This window comes from Meles meles, chromosome 16 (assembly GCF_922984935.1).
Source record: "Meles meles chromosome 16, mMelMel3.1 paternal haplotype, whole genome shotgun sequence".
NCBI lineage: Eukaryota > Metazoa > Chordata > Mammalia > Carnivora > Mustelidae > Meles > Meles meles.
Window position 1 is genome coordinate 30,395,254 of NC_060081.1, and position 23,501 is coordinate 30,418,754.

General features: G+C 42.0%; 1 long non-coding RNA gene across 1 annotated transcript; it reads right to left on the reverse strand.

The window, feature by feature from the left end:
* Positions 1 to 5,554: 5,554 nt before the first annotated feature.
* LOC123927180 lies at positions 5,555 to 7,717 on the reverse strand. The gene is made up of 3 exons (XR_006815366.1): positions 7,659 to 7,717; positions 6,603 to 6,763; positions 5,555 to 5,928 (listed from the first exon to the last, which is right to left on the reverse strand). It is a non-coding gene; the product is annotated as an uncharacterized LOC123927180 (long non-coding RNA).
* Between the last annotated feature and the right edge of the window lie 15,784 nt (positions 7,718 to 23,501).

Here is a 23,501-nt window from a genome sequence, read left to right on the forward strand (position 1 = left end):
CTATCAAGAGTGTTCCGAATTGACTAGAAAGGCAGGAAGACAGGAACTGGTGAAAGCATGTTTGAAAACCTCTTTAGGGCTGAAATAAAAATGGCACTGCACCCTGAGAATTGCATCATGTACAGGCTATCTCATTTCATTGCTTGAGGGAAGAAAAGAAATCATCCTGTATTTTCCACATTGAAAACAGGCCGTGAATAGATGCTGGGGCTCTAGGCAGTAATTCTCTGCTGCCACCTAGAGCAGCATGATGTCCATAAGGACTTGGTATTCCTGGACTGAGAGGAATTTGATTTATTATAACCTGATTTATAATCATCTGAATTGTGACTTTAACTTTTGAAAAGGACCCATAAACTCATCATGGGTTTGGTCTCACAGAGAGCAGAGGAAGCAAAATATGCCCGAAACAAACTGCTGAGTCACATGTTATGTCTTTTCCCTTAGCCAACATTCCTAATCCAGTATCACTGACAATTCGGAAAGGAGCAATAACTCACTTGGTGTGATGGCAGCATCCATGAATACGTCCCCTGTTACTGAAGAGTACATGTCACCAATGTGTGAAATAAATGGTTCTTGGATATTGCTTCGACCTATTCTGATGGTATTCAGATTCAATTAGGTAAAACCACGAGATACTCAGCTGTGTCAATCCCTCCTAGGCGACACATGGAGAAACCAAGTGTGCACAATCTTAGCAAGAAGAAATTGCGGGCGCCTGGGTGGCTCAGTGGATTAAGCCGCTGCCTTCGGCTCAGGTCATGATCTCAGGGTCCTGGGATCGAGCCCCGCATCGGGCTCTCTGCTCCGTGGGGAGCCTGCTTCCTCCTCTCTCTCTGCCTGCCTCTCTGCCTGCTTGTGATCTCTCTCTCTGTCAAATAAATAAATAAAATCTTTAAAAAAAAAAAAAAAGAAGAAATTGCCTTGTTTGTATTTGCTGGAAGTGGAGGAGTAGAGAAAAACAAAATAGTAATCAATGAACAACAGTTTTGTACCAAGAATTGTGTTCAATCCTTTCTCTACTCATTTACTCCTTAGAATGAATAGCCTAATGTGAGTTTCTCTCCATTTTATAGATGAAGAAAACTGAGGCTTGGAGAGTTGAGTCACCCACTTAAGATTACACAGCTAGTAAGGGGGAAGGACTGGGATTCAGACCCTCTGCTTTTGCCCTCATCCTGTCCTGCTTCTACAGAGTCTCTTCCAGCTTTGGCATCATCACATTTTACTATCACTTGGCCCTGTTTTTATAAGGCTATAAGAACATACACATATTTCTGCAACCCCTACATTACACTGAGTACAACCACAAGCACAAATCTGAGCAGCAATCACACAAAACCAGACTGCTTCTGGTGATCTTCACACAGTCCATTGCGTTTTCTTCCTTGTCCTGCCTGTGGTGTTTTGAGCTCCTTTCCACCATTCAGATGCCACCTTCTCCAGGGAGCCTTCTCTGATCCTCCCCTCATCTCTACTGCTCAGTCCTTCCTGGTATCTCCCATAATGTCCTGCCTGTATCATTATTGTTAATTATTATTATCTATTAGGCAGTCATCTCTTGCATTAGACTGTGAGCTCTCTAGCTCAGGCCTATGTCTGACTTCTCAGCTAGACTGTGACTTTTCTGAGAATCAAGACTGTGTCCTCATTCTATTTGTAACTTCAGTTCTGGGCGTAAACTAGCACAGAGCAGGGACTCAGTGAAGTCTACTGATTGGATCAAAAACATTACTCAGAAGGACTTTAAAACGTGACGAAAGTGTGTCTCATGGAGGGGACATCAATTTAGAGAAAAGAAGGAACATGAAGACATAGAAAGGAGGATAATATAAAAGGAAGTACTTAGTAATGTTCTCTGTGGTACTTGAATTCTTCAATTTTGTTTAAACAGAAACAACAATAAGATTCAATTCTTTCCAGTTATTCATTAACATGATTTTAATAATTGCCTAATTCACACATATACTGTTTAAGTGGTATTAGGAAGTATTCCTTAAAGATTAACTGAAAGCATTAAACTATGTCTTCAAATCATCTTAATAAAGTATAAGATCTGAATTACAAATCAACCCAATAGGTGGTTCATTTTTGTATTCCAAGGCATATGTTAATTTATGTCAAGCGAATCCTAAATGATGATTCCCTTTGTTATTTTCTGTGTTATTGTTTACTCCTTATTGTTATTTTAGCTACTCAGCCTCCAACTTCCCTTCCTCCAATAATATACTCCATTATTTTAGGGGTGGGGCATTTCTTATCCTGTATAGGTGTCTTGGTAGGGGGTGGTCCTACTTACAAAGAGGATTAGCACCTCAGATTTTCTGACCCAGGGCAGCCAGGTGAGTGGACACATGAGCTAGGCAGCCATCTAAGACTTAGCCAACTGGATATTCTTGAGACTTTGAACTTGAAGATGTGCAGGACGGTGGAAGTTCTGTCATTGTCATGAAGTCTTGGTATGCTGACCCATGTGTTCTGCTCTATGACTTTTCTAGGCCTCCCAGAGCTGCCTTAACATCTAATTTTCTCGTTGTTTTCCAGGCCTATATCTCCAACCTTCCACTGATTTTGGGAGCCTGGCATTGTCTGAATGAGTCATCCTTACCTAAATAGCCAGTCAATTTCTGTTGCTTAAAGTTGAGAATGTTGTCTGAAATATCAGGTAAAAGCAGTCTCCATTTAGGATATACATGTAGATTAGTAAAAAAATTTGTATTCTTGTGTCATGATTAGTAAGATTTAGTGTTCTCTAATAATTATTTTGAGATTCATTTTTCCAGAAAATTAAAGGAATTTATAAGTAAAACTGTGTGATGGATTTCTCCATTTAAATGAATAGTTTTTGTGGACATTGTATAATCTACATTCATTTTTAGAAAATCTAGCACCTGGCTCTAAATTTGAGAGTACATCTTACCTAATATTAAACCTAAGGTGGCATTTTGTGTATTGGGGGAAAAGGTGAGGTCATGAGCACATTTTTGCAGGCTTCTCACGTATGACACTTCATCTCTCTCCTTTGTACATCATCCTTCTATGTAAGTTGTATTTAGTATCTAGAGAGTTTCCATGATTCTTGATTTCTCCAATGTTATCATTCAAAGATAATATTTTTTTAATTTATAAAAGGTCTTATGATACTTACTTATGGCCTTACATTTTTCTAATGCTGATGTGTATCCACAATTCACCACTGAAATGTTAATACTGTTATGATGATAAAAGAAAAATGAAAATATATCCAAAGCAGATGGCATTGTGGCTGAAATGCACAGCTGCAAATACATCTGCTTGGCTAAATTTAAAAAATGATTAGGTTTTTCCCCCTTAAAGCATTGCTTTGCTATCAAGCATCCATCAGAAATATCAAAATGGCTAGTATATTTTTGAAAACTTTTTCAAGTCTGTCCTGAAGTGAAATTATCATATAAAATGATTTATAATAAAGTTTAAAGTATTAAATCTCCTCATTTGACAGATATTTGGAAAGAAAAGACATTAGGAAATCTTTTTGGAGGAGAAAAATATATTTTCGGTGTCTACAGTAATATAGCATCTAGAAACTGAGGACATTGGGTTTCTTGTTTCTTAGGTGTTGAGATTGGCATTTCATTCTTAGGGAGGGGCATCTTTTTTTTCTTAGGATTTTAGATAGATGCAGATTCTCAGGGGCACAACATACACATTGAATGAATTCAAAATTTTAGGGTTAGAGTTGATATAAAAAATTGAATTTTTAAGATCATAGCTTTTTTTTTAGGAAAATAAGAATGCAAAGATCTAATCAATGATCAATAATAATACTACATCACAGAAGTTCATTGGGGCTGGCTCTCTGTGGCAATAGCATCCAAATGAATGCTATATCCAAATAGCATCCAAATGTGGACAGAATCCACAGTCTGTCTGGTATGTGAAAAGATCTTACTTGTGAGGACAGGCACAATGAGCTTATCTGAAGGGAAAATCTGCAGCAAAAAGTTGAATTTTCCCACATATTAAAATTAATAGAATAATCAGGACAACTAGGACTGATGTGTAGGCACAAGATATTTTAGTCAACCCGAAGAAACCCCAAACCCTTCCGAACTGAAAAAACTCTGATGAGTGACAATTAGAAAGTAAAATACCTTAACCTTTAGATTAACATTTAGATTATCTGGAAACTAAGAACTGGCAGTTCTTAGACTTAGAAAAAGTCTAATATGGATGTTCAAAAGGTAAACAAATGATCTCTAATAGCGAGATTGAATTTGGGGGCAAGAAGAGGTCAAAATTAGATGGGAAAGATCTACTAGGCATTTCTCCTTTGTGTCTGGCAGCAACACCCATGTGAGAGGAGTTGAAGGGAATCACAGTGGGTGGGGGGACAGATTATGGTTTCATAAACAGTGAATAAGCTGTTTAAGAAGACAGGGAGGTCTCTATATTTTAGAAAGATTTCCGAGGGAAGAAGGGTAGAATTTTAACATTTGGATTCATAACACAATTTAACTAATGTTAAATTGAAAACATTGTACTAAACAACATTCCTTAATAGCTTAATAGTGCTCATGGAGATATTAATGAAGAAATGAATGAATGAGTTTATTTATTCCACAAATAAGAGTCTCATGCTCTACCAACTGAGCTAGCCGGGCGCCTATTTATTCCACAAATAGTGATGGACTGCTGACCCTGACTCTGTGCTGGGTATAAATCCAACAATAATGAATGGTAGAATTGCTTGATAAGCATTTAACATCAATGATGGCAGGAGTTGCAGTTTTCACATGGCCCTTGAAACACCAATTTTCAGCAAAATAGAAAAGAATGGAAAGTAGAAAACTATGGTCATCACAGTTTAATGGTGTGAATTGTTCAGTAAATATGTGTTGGCTTGAATTTATGTAAATAGGATACAAAAACAAACAAACAAACAAATCTGAAATTCTCCTGCAGACAACGTTAAGAATTGATAGGTGTTTCTCTTATTATTTGGGACATTTTGGTCTCTCATTTCCCTCACTTGGTTTTGGTTTCTTGGGCTCTGTCTTCCTGAACATGTGAATTTAATTTTCTGTCATCAGGAAAACATGATCCTTTCTGGTATGTGATGTATGGAGGGAATTATAAAGCTCTAAAGCCCTGCACTCTTCCCTGGTTAGAATCTTGAAACACATACCCAGTTCAGATCAGGTTCCCACTTTGTTACTGAGAAAGGGTCTTAGCCACCTGGGGCTCTCACATTCTCTTCTTTTTAAAAAAATGCCCACCCAGGGGGGCCTGGGTGACTCAGTCCGTTAAGCACGTGTCTTCAGCTCAAGTCCTGATCGCAGGGTCCTTGGATGATAATCGGCCTAGAGACAAGATGGGGCTCCCTGCTCAGCAGGGAGACTGCTTCTCCTTCTCTGTCTGCCCTACCCCTCTCCTTCTACCCATCCCCTCCCCCTGCTCTCACTCTCTCTTTCAAACAAATAAGCTAAAAATAAAAACAAAAGCAAACAAACAAAAACCCAACTCTGTCCTAAATCATCAAAGGTACACGCTATGTTTTCTACTGGAAACACCCACCTAGGACATCACAAAGCATTCTTTTGAGTATCATTATGGATTCCTGATTGTTTGTTTATTCAAAGTCTTATAATCAATATCAGTCACTCTGGGTTGTCTCCAGCATCTGGTGGTATTCATTTTCCAGGGCTGCTACAACAAAGTACCACAAACGAGGTGGCTTAAAATCACATTTATTTTATGATTTCTTAAGTTCAGAAGTCTAAAATCAAGGTGTTGGTGCTCCCTCTGGACAACCCCCTGACAGAATCCTTCCTTGTTTCTTCTAGCTTCTGGTGTCCCCAGGGATCACTTGGCTTATGGCTACATGACTCCAATCTCTGCCTCCATTTTTACATGGCCTTCTCTGTGTCTTCTCCTCTTCTGTCTCTTATAAATAGAACACAGTTATTAGATTTAGGGACCACCCAGATCATCGAAGATCTTTTTCTAAGAAATAGTCACAATCCCATGTTCCTTGGATTCGGATATGAACATTTCCATCATCCAGGCGTGCAAACACATTTCTTCTAGTTGTTAGAGCCTATTTTTAGAGCTATCAAAATAGCATAGACAGAACTAGCTCTTATCCCATTTTCTGTAATAAACTTTTAGCGAGTTCTTCTGGAGGTCTAATATTATGCTAATTATGAGAATACAAAGCTATGTCACATCTCTTGGGTTTCTCCCCAAGTTACAGGTTCCCTTGAATGAGAAAAATGGTGCTCCAAGTGGATGGAAAGCCCATGATTTAAAGAGCCAGCTTAAATACTCGCTCAAATTTCCACATTTGGAGCGTCAGAGGATCGAGAGGCCAGTAAATAATCCTACAGATCTCTTGTAAGAAATCTCCAGGCCATTTTCCATCGCAATGTTTTGCTCCAGGTTTCAGGCACCTAATCTGAAAAAGCATACCAGCCTGAGAGTCAGGTCCCTCAGGTTCTATTTCTGGTTCTGCTACTGGATTGCTGTGGGACCTTGCACAACAAAGCGAAGGTGGGTGCACTTCCTACAAAGCAAGAGACAAGAGCCTGAGGAGCCCTCTGAGCAAGGCTACCTCATACCCCAGTGAAGCTGGATCCCAGGAACCAAGTGTACCCGCTGGACTCCTCACGCAGAGTCTAGGGATGCTCTTTCTGCTGCCAAAGCCATTGATGTTCATGTGAAGCTGGAGCTCTGATTTTAGTTTGGTCAAAGGGACTCGGATTCCCTCCTTTGTGTGAATCTAGAAGTCAAAAGGAAAAATAGTTTGCATTTTAAAGTCTTGACTTTTTCTTACTGAGATGTTCTTGTGGTTCATGTTGCACTAGAGGAAAATGGGCTGGTGGCCCAGAGCAAGGAGTGAAGGGTTGGGAGCTCTGGGCCTCTTCCTGGAGGGGGCAGGCGGGTGCTGTCCAGCAGCTTGGGGACTCTGGAAAGGTATGTCCTCGCGCCTCGCCTCCTGAAGAACTACATTTCCCGAGAGGCCTTGCCGCCTACAGCCGGAGCAAGAAGGAGCTCAGAGCCAGCCCGCGAACTAGCGCCCTCCGTTGGCCTGTCCAAGTGGGCTGCGCTGGCGCGGCATACGAAGAGCTGACTCGCATCTCCCGCAGTGCGGCGGCGATTCCGCGTGGACACCGCGTTTTTGCGCCAACTTTCGCAGTACCCGCCCCGCCCTCGCGGCGGCGGCGGCGGCGGCGGCGGAGGCGCAGGCAACGGCCGCGGCCGCCGGCGGTTGGCTAGGGGTCCGCGCGACAGGGGACCCGGATCCTATGCAGTTATTCGCAGGGCGCAGGCGCCCCTGCCCCGCCAGCGGGCGGTTTCCCGCGGTGGGGGTATGTTCTCCCGAAGGAGCAACGGAGACGTGAAGAAGTCCACCCAGAAGGTGCTGGACCCCAAGAAGGACGTGCTGACACGCCTGAAGCACCTGCGGGCGCTGCTGGGTGAGGACCGCCCTGGGACCCCGGGTTCGTGGGTTTCTGCCCTTACGTGGGCCGGGGGAGGGTCGGGGCTGGGACGCCGGCGGCATGCGGGGGTTGTGGGGGTGCTGTGAGACCTTCCTTTCCGGGGCCCAGCATTGTTCCCGACAGCGGGCAGTCTGGCCCTCGGACTCTGTCCTATCGCCCAGAGCGTAAACTCACCCCGGATTTGAGCCCGGTCACCTCAAGGCCTGCGGAGCCGCCACTTTCCCCTCCCTGGCAGTCAGGTGCTGCACAGACACAGGCGCGCGCACACGCGCACACACACGCGTACACACACACACACACACACACACACACACACACCTGGTTCCCAAGTGAGGTTATTTACAATCTCAGATTCCTTGAGGTTTACACTATCTCGTTCAGTTTGGAATGAATGTAAATTCATTACTTACTGTTACGAGAGATTAGTTTTCAAGAGTTGTGAAAGTGAAGTGTGGTGTCCTTGGTAAACTGACCTGTCTCCTCCCTGTAGTAAAATCTCATGCTCACACAGGTTGCATTGTGCAGAGTTCTTCTAGTGACGATAAATGGTACTGCAGGGACACTTGATAAAGGAACAGATTTGATACTCTGGGACTGTTTCTGTGGTAGAGAATTTGAACTTTTGTTCTGTCCAAGTCTGCAGGATTATGTTGGCTCCATTTTGTAAAGGTGGAATCGATTAAACCTAGATGAGTTTGGTTTCTTAGAGATGCACAGTACATTATTACCATTCTGAGAAAGTAGTTCATTTTCAAGACTGTGTACTTGTGGTTTCACTTTAAGGTGCAGTATTGTATTTTGAGCAACTTTCTTTTTTCATTTCATTGAGCTCATGATGACCTCAGTTTTGTAACACAGGCAGGTTCTTTGATATGAGTCTGTTTTTTGTGGATGCATTTGTTTGTGGAATGACCCAGTGTCCTTGTTGGCTGCAGTCTTACCCATAGGGACTACATTTTTGCAAATGTGTCTGAAGACTTCTAGTGATAATGTCTCACGTAAACTCTGGCCAACAACTGTGGTTTAAATATGTTAAAGAAATACAGTACATTCATGGACTAGTTCCTAGCACATCATATGCCCTATTTGTTTGCTACTTAAAGAAAAAAAAAATGGCCTCTTGACCTGAAAGACAAGAATTAGCCAAGAGCAAGAAAACTACTTGAAGGAAATGAATGGACATTATTCTTGTATTTTTATTTGCATATTTCTTGTAATACTCTTGATTTTCACATATTTGTCTTCAAGCAGTCATAAAGATGTTCTTTTTTACAAAGATGATACCACTGACCTGGATTTCCAGTCGTTGGCAGCATCACTTTGGCTGGTTACTTAGCCTGTCTTTGAACCTCAGTTTCTTTACTCTGTCATATGGATATGGTCGTGTCTACTTCGTAAAATTTGTTGTGAGTATAAGGTATAAATGACTTCAGCTTGCAGCAGGCATGTAATAGTTTCCTTTCCTATTACTGGCCCTCCATCATGAACAGACTAGGAAAAGTACTTTGATAGGTACTTTCCCACACCATAGTTGTTATAGTTGGATAGTTGCTATAAATTTGTTGTCTCTTTCTAAAAATTAGTTTGTGTTAAAGACAACACAACTGCGAAACACCCAACGAACTGTGGAAAGTAGAGTAGTTCTCATTTCAGTTAGAACTTGTTTAGCTACTTTAATCTGACTGTGTATTGTAGATAGGCCTGATATCATTAACCTTATTTTACAAGGGTGGAGACTGAGGACCAGATAGACCTTACAAGGAGCCAAGCCGTGGATCTATATATGCACATGGCCTATATGCATTGTGTTAATTAGGTAGACCAAAGAGCCATTAGGTCCCCTGACTTCCAGTTCTCCCTGCATTGTTGAAATCATCAATGGGAGAGTAAATGAGTCAACAAAACAAAACAGAAACCAAAAATATTCCGTGTATTGCTATCTTATTCCAGCAAAGATGCCATGTTTAATTAAAGGTTGAGTCCCTACTACAAATCCCCATCTATAAATGGTATTGATGTAGCAAAAAGAATGATGTACCAGGAAGCATATAGTATGGTATGTAATTAGATAGTGGCTTCTATGTTGGACTCCATTTTAGGATTCCAGATGGTCAGAAAAGATCATGAAGGGTGGCACAAACAGAAGGGCCTTTTGAGGAAGGTTTTCCTCATGCTGGTCCCTGAAGGGTGGCTAGACTACTGAGCCACATGTGTAACTTCAAATTTTTTAGTAGCCACATTTAAGAAAGTAAGAAGAAAGAGGTGACATTAATTTTAATAATGCATTTTATTGAATCCCACAGCTCTAGTCTGTATTATATCAATAGGTAACCAATATAAAATATTACTATTTTTTACGTTCTGTTTTTCATATCAAGTCTTTGAAATCCAGTGTGTGTTGGACACTTCTAGCACATCTCATTTTACCTTAGCTGCATTTTAAGGGCTCAGTAGCTGTATGTGGCTAGTGGCTGCATATGGGACAGAGCAAGGAACATTTGGGAAGTGCAGCAGGAAGGCAGTTCCAAGCAAGGAGAGATGGAAGCTGGTCGTGGAAATACACATGGCAATGGTATAGAAAGGTGAGATACACCAGCCTGCTCCTTCCTCCTGTCCAGTAAGGGAGTCCCAGGGTAACACTGGTCATGAGAAAGAGTGGTAGAATTCTTGCCCTGAGGGTGTTCACAGTGTCAGATGTGTGACTGGAGTGCTATGTAGGCCAGGGGTAGGGACAGGACAGTGAATTGGACTGGGGGATCTTAATAGGGGGAGAAGGAGTGGCAGCCTGACTGGCAGAAGCTGAGGCAGTTTGGGGGTCAGATCACAGAAGGTCTTGTTTGTCTGAGTTGGAAGCTCCTCTCTTACTTTACGGTGAGAGGGCCCTCTTGAAGAACTCTTAGCAGGTCAAATGATAAGATTTGAGAGCTGCCCTCCTGTCCGCAGGGCCAGGAAAATGGATTGGGGGTGGGTGGTGATGGGAGGGATGACGCTGCTGGCAGAGAAAGAAGAGACAAATGACAAGGGTCTGAAATAAGATACTCCGTGAATGGAGAAGAGGGGTGGGATTTCAAAGGGCCAAGGCAGTGGGAACTAGTGATTGTCTCAGCGAAGTAATGAAGTAATGAAACAAGTTTGTTGAAGCCAGGCAAGGAGTGATCAGCCTGAAGCAGAAGAGATCTGGGAGAAGAGGTCTCAGTCAAGGCAAATCGAGTGACATTGGGGCTTGGTCCCTTTATTTGGAAGCAGAGTGGAGAGGAGTCTCTCCCAAATGCTCTCTATATATTGATGGAGTAAAATGGACCGTTTTAGTCTATTTCCTTTTAAGCATTTGTTACTTTAGGTAGGGAAAAGTTCACCTACAACTTTTTAAAAAGATTTTATTTATTTATTTGACAGACAGAGATCACAAGTAGGCAGAGAGGCAGGCTCCCTGCTGAGCAGAGTGCCCAATAATGGGCTCAATCTCAGGACCCTGGGATCATGACCTGAACCGAAGGCAGAGGCTTTAACCCACTGAGCCACACAGGAGCCCCTCACTTACAATTTTATATGTTGCCATTTAAACTTATTATTTGCATTTTCCTCTCATTTTTTTCCCTCTCATTTTAATTAACTACAAACATTTGTTGAAACTGTGTGCTGTAAGTTAACTTATCAATTCCTGGATGGCCGAATTGTTTCCTTCCTTTCTCTTTCTTTTTTTCTCTGATCTAAATAATCCTGCTCTAAGCATCTTGGGAAGCAGCTTTGTCTCTAATTTGTGTCATTTCCTTAGGACAGATTCCACTGAAGTCAAATTGCTGGATTTGAACATGTTTATGACTCAGTTGACTGCTCTCATTTCCTAAATGTTGCTCCCAGTGAGATTGCTAGCAGCAAGGATTGAGACTACCATGTGCACTGTAGTCTGACTAGCAATAAGCACATTGGTGTAATTTGATCATTGGAGGTAGGCATCTTGGAGAATGGGAGTGTTGGGAGGAGGGCCAGAGGAGTTAGGAGGAGATCCTGGCTAATGATAGGGGAAGATGAATTGGTGTTGGGGCGTTGGTTTTGAGAGAAGGGCAAGATCCAAGTGGAAATGTCTAAGAGGGTGTTGGATGGGGGGGTCTGGAATGTAACAGTAGGGTAGAAAGCTATGGTATGGTTGTTTATTTTCATCCTGGTTCCATCACATCTTCCCACAACCTCTGATGCAGGCAGTGTTCTACCCTCCACTGAGAGGGTGCAGAAACTGAGGCTCAGAGAGCTTAACTGCTTGTCTGTCCGCACCCGGTCAGTAAGCAGCAGAGCTGGGATTCCTGATTCTAAAGGCCGTGTTGTACCTCTGCTAGTTATCTGACCCAAAATCCTACTTATATATCAGAAAATATATTTACCCACCACAGTGAAGGTTGACATAGAAACAAAAGCCCTAGTGTTTTTGCGTGTCTCCCAAAAATATTGCTTTGACTTGAGCTGCTCTCTTTCTGGTCCGTTTTACTAGATTCTTATAGGGAGACTTGAGGCTATATTTGATTTCAGGATGGCAGAAGATAAAAAGACTCCTTTTGTGTTTTCCTGTTCATTGGCCTCTCTGGGCCTTGGGCAGGCTGAGCAGGTGGTAAAATATTTGCCTGGATGTTAGTTCCAAAGGACATTCTACAACCAGAGCAAAGCCTGGTTGTAATTTCAGGCTCTTCAGGCTGTCTTTCTTTGGTCTCTCTCATTTAACCTTGTTTGAAGCAAAGTCACCTTGCCATCATGCTCACTTCCCTAATTTTTCATCAGTTACCAACATTTTTTATTTGTAACCTCAGGAATGTGAGATGAACTTTGGACACAGATGTGTGTATCAGAAATACACTACTCCCTGCCTCTAGGGCTCGGGGATGTCTGGACTTCTGATGAGAGAAATGTGAACCTAGAATAAAAGTCCGATGGAGCTCAGATGTTTTGTTTGGGACAACTGAAAAGACTGACTTCCTCCTTTTATTCTGAGAAGAGAGTTAGTTGATAGGTCCAGAATATTTTGAAGTAAACTTTTATAACTTGTATTTTGATTTTGTTTGTGTTTTACTTATAATTGGGCATGAATCATTTTACTAGCTGTTTAGAATACCGACCTTTCTACAGATAAAACTGTAGAGAATTGTTTATATTTTAAAAAATGACTTTCAAAATAGCAAATTGATTCCATTTAAATTTTAACTTTTTTAAAAGGAGGAATATGTTATTGTACTGTAAAATTAATAATATATAAAAGTAGTAGACAACTCTGCTGTCTTCAGATTGTAAACAAAAATTCAGTTCCATACACATTTTTTCAAGAGTGTATGAATGAGAGTGTGTGTGTGTCTGTCTGTATGTCTGTCTGTCTGCTCAGGAGGGCTGGGTATTCAGATATTAATGGGGCAGAATCCCAGGACCTATGCCTCTTGGAGAGGTTGCCAGTGCTTCCTGAGGGAGATGCAGTCTGAGGTGGATTTGGAGTGATGAATATGGGGTTTCCCTGAGGAACAGGTTGGGGATGAGGGGATTGCAGAGAGAGGAACTTGTGTGAAGTTAATGGTATGGCCACCATGGAGTTAAGTGTCCAGTGGCTTTTATCCTGTGGCGTGGTAGTTGTTGGGAACCAGGAAAACCTAAGTAGAGGGCAGGGGCCATATCTGGTTTTCTCCCCTTGGTGATTGACCGAAGAGTCTCAGACTCTCTGAGATTTGAAACATGAGTGCCAGGGGAGTGCGAGCTCCCCATCTTCTGGATTGCAAACCCCAAAGGTATAGTGTGGGCTGCCAGTATTCATCGTTCCCCAGTGTGGAGGAAACCTACCTCAGGTGGAATCCATAATGAGAGGGAAGTGGGGCAGAGGGATGGAGGGTGAGAGGAGTGCAGTGGACCCTTTGTGAGCTGAGAGGCCCGGCTGTGTCTGTGCCATCTCCATGTCTGAGTTTCTTGGTCGCAGGTGCCAGTAACACCTTGTTTTTGCTTCAGCTAGCTTGAGTCATAGTTCTGGGTCTTGAAATGGCAAGGATACAGATAAATATGCCAGAAGGAGAGGGAGGAAATCCCAGGTCAAGGATGGGCAGGGGGGTGGGTATGTGTGGTCATGCTTTTTCCACTTTTCAAGAGCTGAGCCAATTTGAGTTTATATATGTGTAGAAGAAGGAACTAATGAAAGGCCAAAATTGAAGAAGCATTGCAGAGAAGGGGAATACAAATGGAGAAGGGTGGGGCCTTCAGTGCAATGAAGGGTGTGGGACAGGAGATCAGGCTTGACAAGAGGGACATCACTTCCTCTAAGGCCACTTGGAGGAACTAAGAATGGAGTCCTAGATGTAGAGGGAGCTCTCTTGCCCTGGCTTGTGTTGTCTCTGTGAAGGTAAGAGGTAGACCCAGCCACTGACCCAGTTTTCTTGCTCGCGTAGTGATAGGAACTGAGGGTGTCTTGTTACCTGTCCTGTGCCTTAAAACAAAGGAAATAGTGTAATCAATAAGACTTGTTATTGTTATTCTTTGGGGGAACACTCTCATAAATGCATTTAACTTATGCATTCAATACTTGGCCAGAAGCCAGGAAATGTATATATATGTAAAACGAGGACAGCTAGGGAGTGCACATATTGTCTGGCCTTCCAGTTGGTGACTGTGTGTCCCAGAGTGACAGTGGGTGGGCCCAGGGAAGTGCTGTGTTCTCAATGGTCTTCTTTCCTTCATGCCTCTCATCTGTGGGACCATCTGTCCTGCTGGGCGTGGCTCTAGTGGTTAGGGGTAATTTCTTTTTAAAGACTTTATTTATTTATTTGACAGATAGAGATCACAAGTATGCAGAGAGGCAAGCAGAGAGAGCGGAGGAAGCAGGCTCCCTGCCAAGCAGAGAGCCCAATGTGGGATTTGATCCCAGGACCCTGAGATCATGACCTGAGCCGAAGGCAGGGGCTTAACCCACTGAGCCACTCAGGCGCCCTGGGGTAATTTTGATCTTCTTCATTTTTGCCTTGAATGCCACTTCACCTCACATTAGCTGTCTTGGGATTATACATATTCATGTGGCACCTTGCTCTTTTGCAGTGTGTTTTCTTGTATTCTCATTGGATCAATAGCTGCCTGAAGCTTCCAGTTCAGAAAGGACTTACCTTTTAGATTCTTAGTCAAACTTTGTTTCTGACTTAGTTCTGAATGTCCATTTCAAGTTTTTAACTGTGATTTTTATAAAAGAGATATTTCATAACCATTTTTATGTCTTTTGAATTGCTTTAGAAACTGAACCCACATCTGAAAGGTATTTTAAAAGTAGTTGTAATTTGTGACAGTAAATATTTCATTTCACTATTGCAACTGTGCTTTAGCCTAAAAAGATAAGGAGCCCTATGATATCGTCTTGCGTTTGATTTTAAGTGATGGCACATATTCACTGAACGTCAACCAGGGTTTCAGCGACACATAGGTACTAGTGACACTGCCTGTGCCCCACTGTGGGACCATGAGCATGTGCCACTCAGGCTCTGCTGTGGGGATCATGACTGACTGATGGCTCCAGCTGCTGCCCTCTGGATTCTCCACCACTTCTTAGCCAAAGCTGAGCTTCTCTTGGGCTACTTGCAGTTACTGAGCAAGTGGGGATACTACTGTGGTCCACTCATGCAAGATCCAGATGCCCCTGAAGGGTGATTTGGCTTGAGGACTCCCAATGGTTTGGTCGAGACCCTCTTAGGACTGAGTTGGGAGTCTGAGATCCTTCCTTCCAGCCCTCCTTCCTTCCCTGTCTCCTACACAGGGGGTCAGACCTGCACTGTGGTTCAGCCTCCCCATGCTTTCTCAGGTCTCTCCCTTTTCTCCTTCACAGCCAGTTCCCCCAATAAATCTCCTACACATGTAATGCTGTCTTGGTGTCTCCTTCTCAAGGAGCCCAAACTGACACACCATCCCTTTCCCCAGAGGTGTTGTCCATCCTACCATCGAAAACCCTTTCAGGAGACAGCACGAGGACACTACATTTCCCACATAAACTTTCTTATGTGAGATGATATTTCCTCAGAATTCCCATGGCATTTTGAACTTTGTGTTTGGCATTTATGGCCTTTGACTTTGTATCTGCTGGATCTCTCCTCCTAGATGATAAGTACACTGAGAACTTGAAGAGCTTCTTCTTCACCTTGATTTGTTTTAGTAACAGACTTCTCTTTATTTGTAATCATAATCAGCACTTTCCGTGTGCCCAGCACTGCCAGAAATACTTTTACGTGAATTAACTCAGGCAATCCTCCAAATGGTGTAGGTAATATTCTCCTCATTTTACGGATGAGATCCAGAGAGGTTAAGAGTCTTGTCCAGGGTGACATAGCTGGTAAGTGACAGAGGCAGAGTTTGAATCGAGGCAGCTGGCTCCATGGTCCTGTTGTTCATTTAGCAGCTATTTTTTATTCCGACAGAATATGTTCCAGGTGCTATACCCAGTGTTGGGGTTGCTAGAGCTTGCAATCCAAGTCTAGAAGTAACAACTATTTAGAAAGCAAAGCCCAAAACGTGATTTCCAAATAGGTGGGTGTAAGTCTCTGGGAGAGTAACAGCTACCTGATATTTTGAAAAATTTCTTAAAGCCTTCCTGCCCCAATGATTGTTTTCACAAGCCAGTGTTCCCATCGTTAAAGTAGTGATTTGACACCGAGAATTAATGTCTCCTGAAAGAGTCCCCTGACCTTCTCCCTTGTGTACATGCAGTCATTATCACACCCACCCCTCTGACCCCAAGGAGAAGAGCTGTAAGAGAGGATGAAGTGTGGACAAAAGGGAGAAGAGGTTGGGCAAAGAAGTCGGAGGAGAGGGGCAGACAAACCAGAGGGCTGTTGGGAAGGATAGGCTTGGGTGAGGCTTCTTTCATGGAAACCAAACTGCAGAGACGTTATTGTAAAATTTTAAATATACAACAACTGAAACGGAGTCACTGTCCCTCCAAAAGGACTGGTTCTAACTGGGGAAAAAATTCTTTTAATGAGATCTTTGATAGTATTTTTAAGACAGCATGGAAGAGAGGGGAACAGGTGACATGTGTTGCTTCTTTACAACTTCTGAAAAGGATTAACGTGTTTTATTTCTATACGGTCATATTTCTCGGACAAACAGCGTAAACCTCTATTTTCCATGGATTTTATGTCTGATAAGAGAAGGATGTGTTTGGTTTATTTAGGCTTGTTGTAGTAGAGCTTATGCTGAACTTTGGGGTAGAAATAAAATAACATCTTGTGTGTGTGTGTGTGTGTGTGTGCCATGCGTGTGTGTTGTGTGTGCATGTTTGTCATATTGCAGCTGTTTATTTTGGAGAGAATGGTTTTGATCCTCTCTTTTTGTGCCTAAAATAAATATGTACACAAGGAGACACATCATTTTAACTGAAGTGAAAAGTAATAATGAACTGGAAGAATATTTGAAATTTATAGGACAGGATATAGTTATATCCTCAGTACATAGAGAGTGCCTATATATTAACAGGAAAATTTAGAACAAATGTTTAAAATATACATATATATGTCACAAATGAAGAAATGACAAGAACCAGTGTTTTATTTTATTTATTTGATAGACAGAGATCACAAGTAGGTAGAGAGAGAGAGAAGGAAGCAGGCTCCCCACTGAGCAGAGAGCCCGATGTGGGGCTCAATCCCAGGACCCTGGGACCACGACCTGAGCCGAAGGCAGAGGCTTTAACCCACTGAGCCACCCAGGGGCCCAAGAACCAGTGTTTTAAATGTCACTTCAATTCTCTAGGATATATAAACTTACAAATAAGAATGTATTTACCTATTATTTTAGCAAAGTTGCTGGTGTGTGTGTGTGTTAAGACTTTTTTTTTAAAGATTTATTTATTTGACAGAGATCACAAGTAGGCAGAGAGGCAGGCAGAGAGAGAGAGGAAGGGAAGCAGGCTCCCTGCTGAGCAGAGACTGATGTGGGGCTCTATCCCAGGACTCTGGGATCATGACCTGAGCTGAAGGCAGAGACTTTAACCCATTGAGCCATCCAGGCACCCCTTAAGACTTTTTATTTATTTGAGAGAGAGAGAGAGAGAGAAAGAGAGATCACAAGTAGGGCAGAGAGGCAAGCTGAGGGGGTTGGGGGGAGCAGTCTCCCTGCTGAGCAGAAAGCCAGACGCAGAGCTTGATCCTGGGCCCTGAGGTCATGCCCTAAGCAGAGGTTTAACCCACTGAACCACCAAGGTGCCTGGTGTATGTTTTTTCCCTTAATGATTCCTCCTGGTTTTCTATGTTTTCTTTCCAATATACCTTTGATAGAATTCTAATTTGGTATGATCTCTCTGGAAAGTAATTTGTTAGTATGTGCTAAAATGCTAAAAATGTACGTATCATTTGGCTTAATTTCCTTTTCTAGGAAATGATGATAGGTATACTTAAAGGCGGTTAAAAAATGCATTGCAGCATTGTTTTCACATTAAAATTTTGTTTATTGAGGTAAATTTCACATAATATAAAATTAATTATTTTAAAGTGAATAATTCACTGACTTTAGAACATTTACAGTACTGTGCTCACTTCGGCAGCACATATACTAGAACATTTACAGTACTGTGCAATCATCACACCTCTATCTAGTTCCAGAACATTTTCATCACTCCAACAGAAAACCCTGTACCCATGAAGCAGTCTCTTGTTCTTTTCTCCCTCCAGCCCTGGCAACTACTCGTGTGTGTGTTTAACTAGTTGGGGGATTTTTTTTTTTTTTTCTTTTTAAAATCATTCTGTTCCACCCAAGTGATAGTACATTTGACCCTTGAACAACGGGTTTCAACTGCATGGGTCCTCTTTTATGTGATTTTTTTTTTAATAATAACATTACAGGAATGTAAATGTATTTTATCTTCCTTATGATTTTCTTAATATCACGTTCTTTTCTCTAGCTTACTTTATTGTAAGAATACAGCATACCATGTGCATATTACATGTATACAAAATATGTGTTAATTGTTTATGTTATCGGTGAGGCTTCTGGTCAACAGGCTGTTATGAGTTAAGATTTTGGGGAGTCAAAAGTTAAATGCAGGGAGTAGACACCCCTAGTCCCTGCATTGTTCAAGGGTCAGCTGCATATGTTGAGCATATTTGTATGAGTCAAGATTCTTGGTTGTAAGTGGCAGAAGGTCTAACTTCAAAAGGGGGGGATTTAATGATACACATGACTATTCCAGGGGTACATTTGGATTTAAGTATGTATGACTGTTGACAGGGATGTAAGTGGAGCCCAGGACACCCACCCATTCTCACGTCCACTCTCTTTTTTGACCTCCCTGTTGGTGAAAATTATTCCTTTCCACTCTTCGCTCTGTGTTTGTTTCTTTTCTGTGCTTCCGCCGCATTGTCAGGCTGTCTCTGCCAGGTACAGGAGAGATGGTCCCTGAAAGCTAGTGACCCTTGAGAAGAGTGTGGCCCCTCTGGGCTCCAGGTCTTGAGACCACACTGACTGGCTTTCCATGGGTCATGGACCTGTTCCTGTAGGAGATGGTATACTCTGATTAGCTGGCCTGCATATTATTTGCCCTGTTCCTGGAGACTGAATCTCATTCTGTCTCATATATTCCTGAGAAAATAGTTCTGGAAAGGCATTCTGATACATTCCCACATAAAACAGTACTGCTCATATCTCTGCTCATGCCCATGTGTATCAAGAGAGCATTGACTTTTGTGTTGATAATCCTAGGTCATTGAACTTAAAACTGTGGGAGTTATAGTGGAGGATTTATCTAATTGGAGGGAAGTAAGGGTTTCCCTTTTAATAAATGGATTTCCCACTCTTTGAGGTTCTATGTTAGATAGTATACACTTTTTTGAAGTCATTCTGCAAGTAGATACTGATGGCTTGCTATGGGCCAAATGAAGCTCCAGTTTCATGAGATTTTCAGTCTATTAGGGCATATGGACAATAAATAGCAAATAAATGTATAGTTTCAAGTAGTGATTATAGGAAAATGAAGCTTGATCGGGAAGTGTGCATGCTGCTCTAGATAGCAAAGTCAGGGAAGGCCTCCCTGAAGAGGGGTTTAGTGTCAAGAACTGGATTGAGCAGGGAACAGTTTGGGATTATTTATGGGAGTAGCGTTCCAAACAGAGGGAACTATAAATGTAAAGACTCTGAGTCATCAATACACTTGATAATCTAAGGGAAGTCAATAGAGTTGGAGGAGTTGGGGGTGGGCAAGGAAAGGGGAGGACCAGGTGGGGCTTGCAGGTCTCACTGAGGACTTGGATTTTTTTTTGAAGGGTGAGATGGGGAGCTCCAGTAGGAGGATGAGCAGGGGAGTGACCTGAGTTGACCTTCAGGATCTTTCTTTGTAAAGAACACCTTTTCTTTTGACTTGCTTTGTAAAAAGTCTGATCCTTGGCCCCAATACTGAGCAGTGACTGGAGACAGAAAAGGGATGAGGTAAGGGAAAAAAGTGGTGCTGGAGAAGAGAAGTGAGTAGCCATGGAATCCATAGCAGGAACAGGTTTTGCAGAAGGTGGGCACACATGATCTGTGTCTGTCCTTACTGTGACAGTGAGCAGTGATGAGAAGACAGGCTGGCTGCAGCCCATGGGACAGGAAAGCTAGACTGCCGTGGGCCTTGTAATGGGGCCCACTCAGCAGCCCAGGCTTGTAACAGTATGGAGGCGGGCTTGCTATGTTACCCCAAATATCAATAAGAAGCAAGAAGCAGATATATTAGACAGTACCCCTGGCATGCCTGGGTGGCTCAGTCAGTGAAGCATCTGACTCTTGATTTTGGCTTAGGTCATGATCTCAGGGTTGTGAGATTGAGCCCTGTGTCAGGCTCCATGCTGGGTATGGAATCTGCAAAAGTTTCTCTCTCACCCTCCCCCTCTGCTTCTGCTCCCACTCCCCTCCTCTCCTTGGCGCGCACTCTCTCTCTCTCTCTCTCTCCCTCTTAAAAAAATACCCCTGATGTTGACAAAAAATGGAGATTGATCTTCCAGCTGCTATAAAAGAATGAGCACAGGAAAATATTGATTGGTCAGGGTAATATTAATTTATCAATATAAATGATTGCTAAGAAAAGCCAATGGTTGGCTTCATTTCAGGAACCTGCTAAATTAGGGCCCCATTTGTACTTTATATTGTGTTTCTTAATGGAAAGACCCGAGAGAGTCTTGATCTCTGGCTCAGTATAACCTGAAAGACCTGATTTTTTAAACTGTTGTTGCCAGCTGATGGAATCCCAGATGGAGATTGTGTTCTGGAAGTTGCTTGTTGGTGCCAGGTTTACACAGAACAAAGAAACGTGACTGAATGTGTGCTAAGGCCACCAGGTCTTGTATATGAACTTGTCATGATTGGTAATGTCATCCTCTTTTCCACTCAGGGGTGTCACGCATGTGCTTGTCCCTGGGCCAGCACAAGTTATTGAGTGGCTGGGCAGAGATAATTTCTTTCTGCCTGGCTCTGTTATTTTTCTGCACTTTTTGGTAAATGCCAATTAGAGAAACACAGCTTTCCCTAAAGATACCAAACAGGTCATTACAAGGTATTATCTACAACATATGTGTTATAACAGCTTTATTACAGTGTTGGACAGAAGAAATTTAAGTTATTTGCTTTTTGGGGGTCATTTTGGTGTTGGTGAAAATACTATTTAATATATTGTGTGGGTCTTGAATGTACTTCAGTTTTAGAGAGTAAGACAGGTTTGGAGAACATTATAGTTTGGTGTTGTGTTTGCTGAGTTATTCTTTCCTTTGTTACAGAAATTAGGCTTTGAAAAATGGCTGAAAAAAAGATCTCTCCAAAACACTCTAGCAGCTCTTTTTTTTTTTTCCCTTCCATTAGTTCCTGCTCCCACCCCACTTCCTCTCTCTGGTAACAGCAAGTCTGATTTCTCTTCCAATGTGTCAGTCAGTTTCTCTCTCTCTCTCTCTCTCTCTCTTTCTTCTCCATGTACAGGTGAGATCATTGAGTACATATTTGTCTTTCTCTATCTGACTTATTTTATTTAGCATAAAGCCTTCAAGATCCATCCATGTTGTTGTGCATAGTTTTTTTGGCTATGAAATTTAATGTACTCATGTAAACATTGGAATGATACAAATAAGCAAAAAAGTAATTGAAGTATGAGAAAGCTCTTCAAATTCTGCAGTCTCCTAATGTCCATTGTTCCAGTTTTGGTAAGCATGTTTTCTATGCTTGCCCTTGCTTATGTGCATCCTCTTCTCTTTCTGTCTCTCCCCCTGTTTGTCCGTGTCTGTCTTGGGTACGTAGCGCACAGAAACACAGTTTTACCTGAATGGTCATTAGGCATAGTCTAACCCTAGACTTTTGACTTAACATTTCTTGGCCATTTTTCCATATCAGGAAGTGAAGACTTACATAATACTTAAATGGCCGTCTTATGTTCCTCTAGACTCCTATAACAAATGATCTGCCACCCATTCCTCAGGTTGTGGGTTTCTGGCTTTCCCATCCTGCTAGCAGATTGAGGCCTGGGAATGAGAAGAGGCTGCCTGGTGACCAGAGGCCTTTGGCTTTTTGTGTAAGGAATACAGTGGGCCGTGTTTGTAGCTGCTGGCAGGTTGGGGGACATTGTGATGGATTTCCAGAGGTAAAGAGAAGCCTTTGGGGAAGGCCATTTCAGCCTTTGCTGAGGTACTTCGGGGAAAGAGCACCTTTGTAACCTGTCCAGGAGGAAGGTCATTCCATGTGCAAGCTGACTTTGGTGTCCTAAATAAATCAACTTCTGGGTCGGCCCACTTTTAGATTTAGCAACTCTTTTTAGTTCTGTGACTTCTACCAGATCTTTATGATTAAAAAAATCATGTTTTGGGGGCACCTGGGTGGCTCAGTTGGTTAAGCATCTGACTTCAGCTCAGATCATGATCTCAGAGTCCTGGGATTCAGCCCTGTGTCAGGCTCCCTGCTCAGCAGGGAGTCTTCTTCCCCTCTCTCTCTCTTTCTTCCCCTCCCCCACTCCTATTCTCTCTCTCTCTCCCTCTCTCTCTCTCTCAAATATTTTCTCTCTCTCAAATGAATCAATAAAATCTTAAAAAAAAAAAAACATTTTCCAGTTATACTTCCCCGTACCTCCTCAATCACTTCCTGTTAATATTGATACGGCAGAGCAGTGTGGGAGCCTGACTGCTTGGATTCGAGTCTAAACTAACCTCTCTGACCTTCCACTCACCATAAGGATGGTACCTGCTTCCTATGGCTACTAGAGGTTTAATTAAGTTAATATAATCAAAGCTCTTTTGTAAGCCATTACTATAATTATTAATAATTATTTGACGTAAGTAAGATGGCTCTCTCTGCCCTCATCATCACTTTTCTACTTCTTTAGTTGTTGGAGATGGGTGCAGGTAGAGGTTACCAGCTAGCTTCTGCTTTATCTGTTGTTTTATTTCTATCAATGACTCCCCGATGAGTGGTTTTGACTGTAATAGAGGCTAGCCCCAATTCAGATCAAGAGAAGTAGAGGCAATTTTGCATTGACTTAAAAGTGTGATGAAACTTGATCCTACTGAAGGTATAGATATATTAAAAGGTATATGAAGTACATTTGACTTATTAAACATTGTATATCATTGGTGTATATTTGTGTTGTGTGTTATATTGGTACTCCCTATTAGTTAAAAAGAAAATATTAGGATCCTGTATTTGAGAAATGTATGTCAAAATATTTAAATAAGGCAGCTCTACTTTTTAACACTTTAGCACTAGGTAATTGGGTTCCATCTTTATATAGAATTACTTTTACAGGTGGATTGTCAGTCCTGGATAACAAAGGGTTAATATCTTCCTGACTTGTAAGAATTTTATTTTCTACATCTAGTTTACCTTCTAAATATAAAGATATGAAAGTAATCCATTTTCGTAGGATGGCTATCTTTTACAACTTATTCGGTCATAACTGATAATTGTTTCCTGTTCAACTGTCGGGTTTTATTTCGGTGTTTACAAGGATGTTTTTAGATGCAGGTAACAGAAAACCGAAATGCAAATGATACGGATTTTTTTTTTCCTCCTATAAAAGCAGCCCCA